General features: G+C 51.7%; 1 long non-coding RNA gene across 2 annotated transcripts; it reads left to right on the top strand.

The window, feature by feature from the left end:
• The first annotated feature begins 4,582 nt into the window (after positions 1-4,582).
• Positions 4,583-7,744, top strand: LOC107055410. Of its 2 annotated transcripts, none has more exons than XR_001470485.2 (3): positions 4,583-4,949; positions 5,139-5,251; positions 6,890-7,744. It is a non-coding gene; the product is annotated as an uncharacterized LOC107055410 (long non-coding RNA). The 2 variants fall into 2 exon arrangements; XR_001470486.2 differs by having other exon boundaries at positions 4,832-4,949; positions 5,143-5,251.
• Positions 7,745-9,621: the final 1,877 nt, after the last annotated feature.

The raw sequence follows: 9,621 nt of genomic DNA, 5'->3' as shown, positions 1-9,621 counted from the left end.
CGCCCAGAGGGTCGGAATGGAGCGGGGTGACATAAATTGTCTGCACCGTCCGTCGGTTCACCTTGAGGAGGACTGGTCGGAATTTCAAAGACGCTCAAACATTCACCCAAACAGATAAAACTTATTTATTGCCAGCGAGCGGATAGAACAAATTGTTGCTTCGCCATAAAATCGGTATTATTTCGGGGCTGGTTTCTTTTATTCGGGAGCGTATTTCATGGCTCCGGCTTTAAAACGAGTTCGTTAGCGAGGGGAGAAAACCTCCGTCTCTTTAATTGCGGGGAATATTTCTGCCGTTAATGACAAAGACAGAGGTGGTATTTCACAACCGCTGCAAAATCGGAGGAAATATTAATGCGGGCGGCTCGATTTTAGGGAATTATTCATGCTTCGGTGCTTCCAGCGCAGAGCCAATATAGGAGAGATAATGGGAAAACTGGGAATACAAAAAAAAAAGAAAAGGCATTTCCCCCCCATCACCACCCGCCCTGAGCGGGGAGATCCGTTCGTGCCACCTTTGTGATGGAGAAAAGTGCCATTCCTTTGAACTCCGCTTTACGCGGAACCTCCGCACAGCGCTCAGGATGGGACCCGGCGCGAATTAACGCCGAGCTCATTCCAAAGCCGTTCAAAAGCGGAGGAGATTTCAGCGCAGTATAATCACGACCGACACCAAAAATTCGCTGCAGGGGATCCCGAAGCCTTTCCCCCCCTCTCCTCACTTTCCCGCAATCCTTCCATCTTTCTTTTCTTGACCCAAATCGGTGTTTTTTACACCCAAACCCGGGGTGGGCCCAGGGGTAGTTTAACAGAGAGCAAACAAGCAAAAGAAATCAGAAGCGGGGGAGAACGCAGCCCCACTGCGGGGGGGGGGGGGGGGGAGGTGTCAGAGCTCGGTTCGGAGGGGAGAGACCTGAGAATGCCTTGCTTTTAAATGTCTTTTTATTATATTATATATATACATATAGGTGTTGTAATCCAACGAGGAAAAGAGAAAGAAAGAAAGAAATGAAAAGGAGAAAAAAGAAAAAGAAGAAAAAAGGAGATTAAAAGAAGGGGAAAAGGGGAGAAAGAAAAAAGGAAAATAAAAATGATTAAACAATAAAAGGAGAAGCGCGGCCCATAGGGCACACAGCTGCAGTTGGGTGCACGTAGGTGCCATGGGGGTGGGAGTGTGTGTTTGGGGGGGCAGAATGGAGCTGCACGAAGAGGTGAGTGGGGCTGGGGAGGGGTTCTGGCTTGGGGAACCTCTCCTGGACGGGCATTGCTATGGGGCCGAGCCGTAGGGAAGAGAGGCAAATAGGGGTGGGGGTCCGGCCCTGCACGATGGGACAGCCGTGTCCGTGCGTGCAAATGTCCCGCATTCCCCCTCAGTTCCCCCCCTCCAAACACCCCCAACCGAGAGACAAAAGCACCTCCTCGCAGCCGCCGTGTACGGAGTATGACAGCAATTAACAAGAAATCTAATAATTCCCATTAAGGCGAGAAGAATGGCCGGACTTCCCCCTCTCTGTTTGCGTGTGGCTGAGGCTCCGTCCTTCGCTAATTCCGTGCTACGTTAATTAACTGTTGGCTTTCCTCCCCCGTGCCATTCCGGGGCTGTTTGCAGACCCCTTAATCCGGAATGCATCGGTTTGATTCCGAGCGCGGGTTCATAAATATCCAATAAACACAGAGTGGGAATAATTAGCGGCGTTTATCAGCATATGGCCCACCCACCCCACTCTGAAACCTTCCAGACCCCCGCGAGAGGAAAACGAAGTATGCGGCGAGTAATTAGTTTCAAGCAAATCATTCCGAATGGAAACTTATAGGTAAAACCTAATGAAGTGCAGAGGCGGTGGGGGGGGGGGGGTTGGAGGGGGGGAGCTCTATTTTTATTGCTTGGTAGGTATCAAGTAGACACAGCGATATTTCACTGCTGAGAGAATAAATTAATTAATATATCTGTAGCTCGCAACTCCAATGGCTCCACGGATGACTGCATTTAAAGGAGATATATGTATGCAGTCTCACCGGTGTTGTTAACAAGAGAGATAATAAAGATGAAAAGGGGAAGAAAGATAAAAATATAGCAATAATAATAATAATAATAATAACAATAATAATAATAATGAAAAGATCGGCTGTTCCGCGCTTCGAATTGAGCGGATTTTTTTCTTCCGACGGCCGAACCCTCATTTGTTAAATAATTTAATTATCGTTCGTTCGTTCGTTTATTTATTTATTTATTTGTCACAATCAGGCCTCATTAAGTGCTTTGATTTTCATGTCGCTCGCATTGGAAATAAACATGCGCGCTCCCCCCCCCTTCCCCTTCCTTCCCCCCCCCCCCCCCCAATAAATCTCCTCCTAACCGCTATTCCCTCCGGATCTGGGCGCTCTCCCTTTCCCTTCTCCTCACTCTGTATGAAAATACATTTTCCTCCCCCCGAGAAAACCAATTATTTTCTAAAAACAGACCCTTTCCCCCTCTTCTGTCCGTCTGGAAATTTAAATGCGCTTTTTTTCCCCGTCTTTTTTCCTTTTATTTCTCTCTCTGTGTTTTTGTGGTACCGGCAAAGCGCCGACTCCTTCTATCTCCCTTAGTCTGAATAAATCGCGTTGAGCTGCAATACGAGAGAAACGTGCCCCAAATCCTCCTTCCCATCTACCTGCCATCTTTATCGCCTTTTTTAAAGAGGGTTTGCGCTTTAATTTCAGACGCGGGTCAGCAAAACACCGCCACGGAGAACACATAAACCATCGGGATATCTCATTATAGAAACCTCTGCCAAAGTCTATTCGGATCCAGGTTCGCGCAGTGCCCCTCCGAAGCTCAATGGGGGGAGAAGCGGCGATCGTTGAGGAGAGTGTGGAAATTCATTTCGTTTTTTACGGCGATCCGGTAAAGCCTTACGAGGTGATGCGAGACGTTGCGAAAGGAGAAAGTATTTAAGAAATTAGGGATGGAAAAGTAGGGTTGGAGAGCCGAAGTGGCAGCGAGGAATGCCGGGCAGCCTTCGGGTCTTGTAAAGTGGGGGGGGGGGGAGGAAGGGGGAAATAAAAAGGAAAAAGAAAAGGCCGTATGGATTACCTCAAATCGAAATATCTTGAGGCAGAAGTAATAGAAAACGGGATATTTTTCATAGGCGGATTGTGTTGGTGGAAATGACCCTCGCGGGGTTTTGAGGGGAGCTGAGGGGGTCGCTCTGTGGGGCTGGGGGGGGGGGGGGGGGGGGCGGTGTACGTCCCCCCCGTGCATGGAACCACCATCACAGCACTGCTCCGGGGTTTGGAGTTGGGGGGGCAGAGAACGGAGCAGTTCAGCGCACCCACCGGGACGCGGAAAATCTGAATTGGGACTCTGCTTTTCGAGTTCCCCCCCCCCCTTTTTTTTTGGGGGGGGGGGGGGGGGGGATGGCGGACAGCTCAGGGCTTTCCCGTTGGGTTCCACCCCCCCGCGATGGCTCCTTACACCTTATTCACCCCCCGACCTCCCCCCCGTTTCCAGTTCCACCTCCCAACCAGAGCCCCCAACACTGACTTTATGGGTATTTAAACCCATCCTCTTCATCTGTAATTGTGGGTGAAGAGTATTTATTGCGCCGGTGGATAACCAGATATATAATTATCTCTTTATAGAGAGACGGTGAAATAAAGCATCTGTCCCCCCCCCCCCCCCCCTTCATCCCCCCCCCCCCGGCCGCACACAAAGGCGGAGGAATACGGACAAAGTTACACATTTGCACCGCCGCTCCATTTGTATTTTTCCTTCCCCCCCCCCCCCCCCCCCCCCCCAAAATGCGTTCACCAAAGACTGAGGATCGTCTCTTCCAACTTCAACCCGACCAAATCGAACCGATTTATTCATTTCTTCTTGTTTTTTTCCTCTTTCTTTTTTCCTGATGGGGGGAAAGAAAACCCCCGTTTGTGAAGAGGAGCCGCTCTGACCGCCGCAGTTCTGCACTGGCCTTTTTGGGGGGAGAAAAGAAAGGGATTTGGGGATGTTTCTGATGTATCGGGGTGGAATGGAGGGAGTTGGGGGCCAAAGGGGTGAGGGAGTGGGAATGAGGGGGCACGGGGGGGGGGGGGGGGGGGAGAATGTCCGAGAGACGGCAATGGGGATTGGCTTTGGGGCAGCGGAGGAAATTTGGCTTCAGCTCTATCCCTGCGGCGGATCGAATCCCCGGGGGCTGCGGGACAGGAGGAGCCAACCCAGGCCTTTTTGGTATTATTTTTCATGGTCTTTTTAAAATTGTACTTTTGAATTATTTTTCTTTCATTTTTCCTTTCCTTTCCTTTCCTTTCCTTTCCTTTCCGTTCCATTCCGTTCCGTTCCGTTTCCCTTCCGTTTCCCTTCCGTTTCCCTTCCGTTTCCCTTCCGTTTCCCTTCCGTTTCCCTTCCCTTCCCTTCCCTTCCCTTCCCTTCCCTTCCCTTCCCTTCCCTTCCCTTCCCTTCCCTTCCCTTCCCTTCCCTTCCCTTCCCTTCCCTTCCCTTCCCTTCCCTTCCCTTCCCTTCCCTTCCCTTCCCTTCCCTTCCCTTCCCTTCCCTTCCCTTCCCTTCCCTTCCCTTCCCTTCCCTTCCCTTCCCTTCCCTTCCCTTCCCTTTTCCCTATCACATTTCACTTTACTTCCCTTCTTTCATGTTATTTTCCTCTATTTCGCCCGTTTCCATCATTTTCCTTCCTCTTCCTTCTCCCTCCCTCACATTTTCCCCCTTCTCTCCCTCCTCCGCACCCGCGGAGCGGTGCGGATCGCGGGGCTGCGGGCGGGAGGAGCCGTCGGGGCCGCCCGTCTGTCTGTGTGGGCGGGGGCGGCCCCGCAAAGTGAAGGTCAAAGTGAAGGCCCCTCCGCGCCGCTCCGCCGCAACGCCACGGCCGCCTCAGAGCCGCTCTTTGCTTCGGACCCCCCCACAGCCGCCCCCTCCCCTCCATATCCACCACGGGGGGAGGAGGGGGAGCAGAGAGGTGAGCAAAATGCGCCCCGGGGGGGGGGGGGGAGGGGCGGTTTGGTTGAGCCCTTTTCGCCCCGATCCTGATTTTTTTTCCTCCTTTTCTCCCCCTTTTGGACTTCAAACACTGCCCACCTCCCCCCCCTTCTGCTTTTCCTCCTTCTTTCTTCCCCCCCCCCCCCCCCCCCCCCCGCTCTTTTCCCAGCAAGATGCAAACGCGTCTGCCGTGGAGGAAATTAAACGTCATAAAGAAAAGCCCAATTAAGGTTTAATGTCTGAACATGACCATTTCCTCCAGAAAACAATGAAGTTCGCTCGGTAAGGAGAGAGGGGCAGAAAGAAGGGGGGGGGGGGGGGGGGGGGAGAGGATGAAATTCTTGCCTTAAAGAGAGAAAAATGGGTATAGATCACTGAAATCATTGAATATAAGGGTCGGGAGGGGGGGTGGATTGTTTGAACGGGTGTATATAGGAGATATTTGGGGGTTTGGCTCTATAAAAAAAAGGTTTAACGTGAATTAAACCATTGGGGATTGTGACGCGGGTGAGATTTCATATTTAAAATGTAGGAAAAGGAGTGAGTGGGTCCGGAGTCGGGCTGGGGGGTGGGGGGAGGAAGGGGTTAATGAGAAATAGGGATAACTCCGATATGGGGGGGATGGGGTGACGGGTGGGGGGGTAAATCCCTGCAGCAAAGCGGGCGGCCCTTCTCTGTGCCCCTTCATCCTCTCCTTCCACCCCGAGGCTCCAGAAGAATAAAATTAAATACAAATATGGTGTGTGTGGAGAGGGGGGGGAGTTAAAAATAATGATCAAAAAGAGGAGAAAGAGACCCAAAGCTCCCGAAATCTCCCAAAGCCAAAAGCATCGCTGTCGGGCCGTGGGAAAACGGCGAAGAGGACAAAGATCGGCCGACGGGGGGGGGGGGGCAGAGAAGGGCTGAGGGGGGAGTGGGGGGCGGCAGGTTTGGGTTCAGGTTTTGTACCCCACTGCTGACCCCCACCCCACACCCGGGACACAAAAAGGGGTAACGGCGGCTGAGCGAATTGCGAGAATTGGGGGATTTCTGCTCTCATTCTCTCTTCTCCATCAGGGAGAGGGATAGAGGGGTGAAGCAACCCCCCCCTCTCCAATCTAGAACCCCCATCCCGGTCCTGTGAAGGGCCCCCGCATCCCAAAAACCCCGCGAGGAGGAAGGGGGTGTGAGTGTGAGTGCGTGTGTGTGAGTGTGTGAGTGTGTTTGTGGTGTCCGCTCTTTGTCTGCTCTCTCGGGGAGAAAAGAGTGCGACGCAGTCCCCTATTTGCGACTGCTGAAGGAGCGCTGAGCTGGGAATGTTGGGGGGCGAAAATGTGGGTTATTATGGTGGTTTTTGGGGGGTCAATTTGGCACCTCCACACCGATATTTATCGCGGAGTGAGGGGCGGGCGGTGGTTGACCCAAAATGTGCGATGGGGAATGGGAATCCTTAGAAATATTCGGATGGAACACAGCCATGAATGTGGGGAAATGAGGGAATTAGTGGGGATTTGTGGACGGGGTGATCAGCGCAGATATAGAATCTCGGTTTTGTGATTCACAGAAGAGGGAAACCATGGGAGGAAAATGGGATCAGAAGGATGGAAGGGAAGGAAGAAAGACTGGGGAGTGGGGGAAGGAATGAGAGAAGGAAAGAAGGAAAGAAAGATGGAAAAAGAGAGAGGAAAAGAGAAAGAGGGAAAGAGAGAGAGAGAGAGAGAAAGAAAGAAAGAAAGAAAGAAAGAAAGAAAGAAAGAGAGAGAGAGAGAGAGAGAGAGAGAGAAGGAGGAAAGGAAGAAGGAAAAAGAGCGTTTTACAGAGGGATAAGAGGAAGAGAATGGACAGAATGACGAATTTCAGCTCTCAGTGCGAGGTGTATCTTAAAGCCCAAACCCTAAAAGAAATGGGAACCGCATGAATTTCTCCCTGTATTTATTTCAGCCATACGCGGTCACAGCAAAACCCTCCAACCCCAAACGACGGAGTAATGCCAAGAGGACTTCTGATGCTGCACGGGACCGTGCGGAGCCGCGGTGCCACGAAGCAAATCCATTCCTGAGGGGGGTTTTTTGCCCCCATCCCTCCTCTTCTCCAACTCCAAACGAGAGACAGAAGTGCCGTTGCACGCGTGGGTGTCCTCCGGGGGTAAAGGGGTGCGTGTGCACGGGAAGGGCTGGTGCGTGGGGCATCCCTGCATGGAGGTGGGTGAGGATGAGCGTTCCTCATCCCTTCACCTTCCTCCCGTCCACCGGCAGTGTTTGCTTTCCCAGCCCGAGCTCCGGGTTGGGCGGAGGTCCCCCCGTGAAGCAGCAAAAGGATTTCTCTTCGTTTCGTTCCGAGCGACGCGGGTGTGAAGGAGAAAACCCATTGCCGCAAATGGGGACGGTCGGAGCCAGTCCCCAAAAACGGGCTGAGATTCCCCCTACGCTCAATGGGCGTTCGGGGGAAGTGCAATTATATATATCTATATAAATAATAATAAAAATGGGGGGATGCGGGAGCCGAGGTATTAAAGAGCACCGAGGAAAGGAACTGACTTCCTGAGTGCTTAAGGATTAATACCGCTCCTGCAAACGTGTGTGTGGTTTTAATAGGGCTGCGAGGATTAACTGCCCACCTTCCATTCCGAGCGCCGCTCGAAAAGAGCATTTCAGGGCTATTTTGCTAATATACGGTCTGCCCGGCAGAAAGCACATTTTCCCTGCCACCATTTCCGACTTTTTTGCCCAGTTTCGCACGTTTTGATGTCACTGTTTAAGTTATCAAGCCTGGAGAATAAAGGGATTTTCTTACTGATGAAGGTTTGGGTGTGTTTTATTTCTCTTCTTTTGTGTTTAAATGAGGATTTTGAGAGGTTTGGAGATGGGGTTAAGAGAGAGAAGGGTGTGGGATTGAAATAGGTGCTGTTTAATGATCTCCTCCTGGTTTCCCGTCTCTCTGGGTTGCATTTCTCAGCGGCTCCGGGACTTCCATGCATTGGAAGTTCGACCCGAACCCCCCACCCCCAAAATCCGTCTCTCCCCACGCTGCGGCAGCTCTCTGCCATCCAAGAAAAGGGAAAATAGAGAGAGAAGCAAATAGATGAGAACACACACCCCACCCTGGCATCCCCCTCCCCGGCTTCGCGTGGGCTGATGAGAAAAGAGAAAGGAATGGGAAACCCGAAGGTCGCACCAACGAACAGCAGTGCCTCCATGGGGCTTCCGCAGCCCAGTGGTGGCTCTATGGGGCTGATGCAGACCGGTGGTAGGTCTATGGGGCTGGTAGAGCCCAGCAGTGTATCTCTGGGGCTGGTGCAGCCCAGCGATGGCACTATGGGGCCGGTAGAGCCCCGCGGTGGCTCTATGGGGCTGATGCAGCCCAGCTCCACTCAACGCCTCCTCGCAGCGCTTCCACCCGCAGCACATTCCCCGCCTGCGGTTGGGAAGCATAGTTTATCTGCTTTTATCTTGATTAAGTCCACATGATTTTGAACTTACAGCTCAGGTCTAGAGAGATCTAAGCCATTTTTTCCCCCCTCTTTGAATTGTTCGCAGCTTATATAGTTTTCTTTAGCAAGTCTGGCTTACGTCCAATTAAATCTCTCTCTGCCATTTGGGGACAATAATCTTTCCCAAGCGCTTCCCACTTGTAGCTATTGTGTCTCCCTCCAGATTTCCCGTACACAGAGCGGTGTCTATAAGCTGTTTACTGGCCTGGGCTTCCTCTCCTTCCGTCACCCTCTCCTATTTTTTTTTCTCTCTCTTTTTTTTTTAAGTCCACCCGAGGAAGACATCGTAGTACCGTCGTGGAAGGGAGGGAAAAACCACTCCGAGAACATCTGATAGGCCCAAGTCATTAAGCAGCAGAAGTTGGAGCCTATTTAGCAAAAGCAAAGCACGTCTCTGTGCAGCTGCTGGAGCTGCTTCTGCCCCAGAAGTGCTTTCTTTGCTCTCAGCGCAGCGCTTCTGCAGCCCCGAGCACAGTTTAGCAGTGCGGATTTGGGAAAACTTCTGTTTTTGGGGCTGCTTTTTATTTATTTATTTATTTGTTTACCATTTTTTTCCCCCCAAATCATTTGCCCAGAGCAGCCCCAGATCATCTATCTGAGACAGGGAGGATTTGGGGTCTAAATAACGCTCCAGGTATATGGAGGGCACCGTGAGCAGCAATGAGCGACGTGGGAAGGCGGGTTGGTATCACGTCTGCCCTCGTGGTGTTCGATTTTTAGGTTTTTTTTTCTCTTTGTTTTTCATCATTTTCCCCCCTCCTGACAGCAGTTCCCTCACTGTACGGGTTCGGACAAAGGCTCCTTTATGGCAATGCTCACTACAAAAGTTTCTGACCGAAGTGGGGAGGCTGCTAACGAACGTACAGCGCGTTTGGATAATTACAGCTGTGTGTGTGTGGGGGGAGAAAAAATAGATCTCCCTCCCCAACGAGAAGGGGGGGGGGGGGGGGAATAGAGACCAATGATTTATTAAGAACAGTTCAAGTCCAGGCTTAACCCAAACCAAAATATAACTTCAGATGTTTGCACAGATCAACCAAAGGCGACTTTCACAGCTCCGGGGTTTTCATCTGGGGACAACCGCTGCGGTGTTTTTCGGCCCCGAAGTGCCACTTCGCGTTAAAACGCGTCCCTTTCATCCCCGAGATCTGCCCGTCCGACTGCACAAAACGCTGCTCGACGT

Source organism: Gallus gallus, chromosome 34 (assembly GCF_016699485.2).
Source record: "Gallus gallus isolate bGalGal1 chromosome 34, bGalGal1.mat.broiler.GRCg7b, whole genome shotgun sequence".
NCBI classification, from domain to species: Eukaryota; Metazoa; Chordata; class Aves; order Galliformes; family Phasianidae; genus Gallus; species Gallus gallus.
Note: the sequence above shows the minus strand (reverse complement) of the source record. Positions and strands in the feature narration are given on the sequence as shown.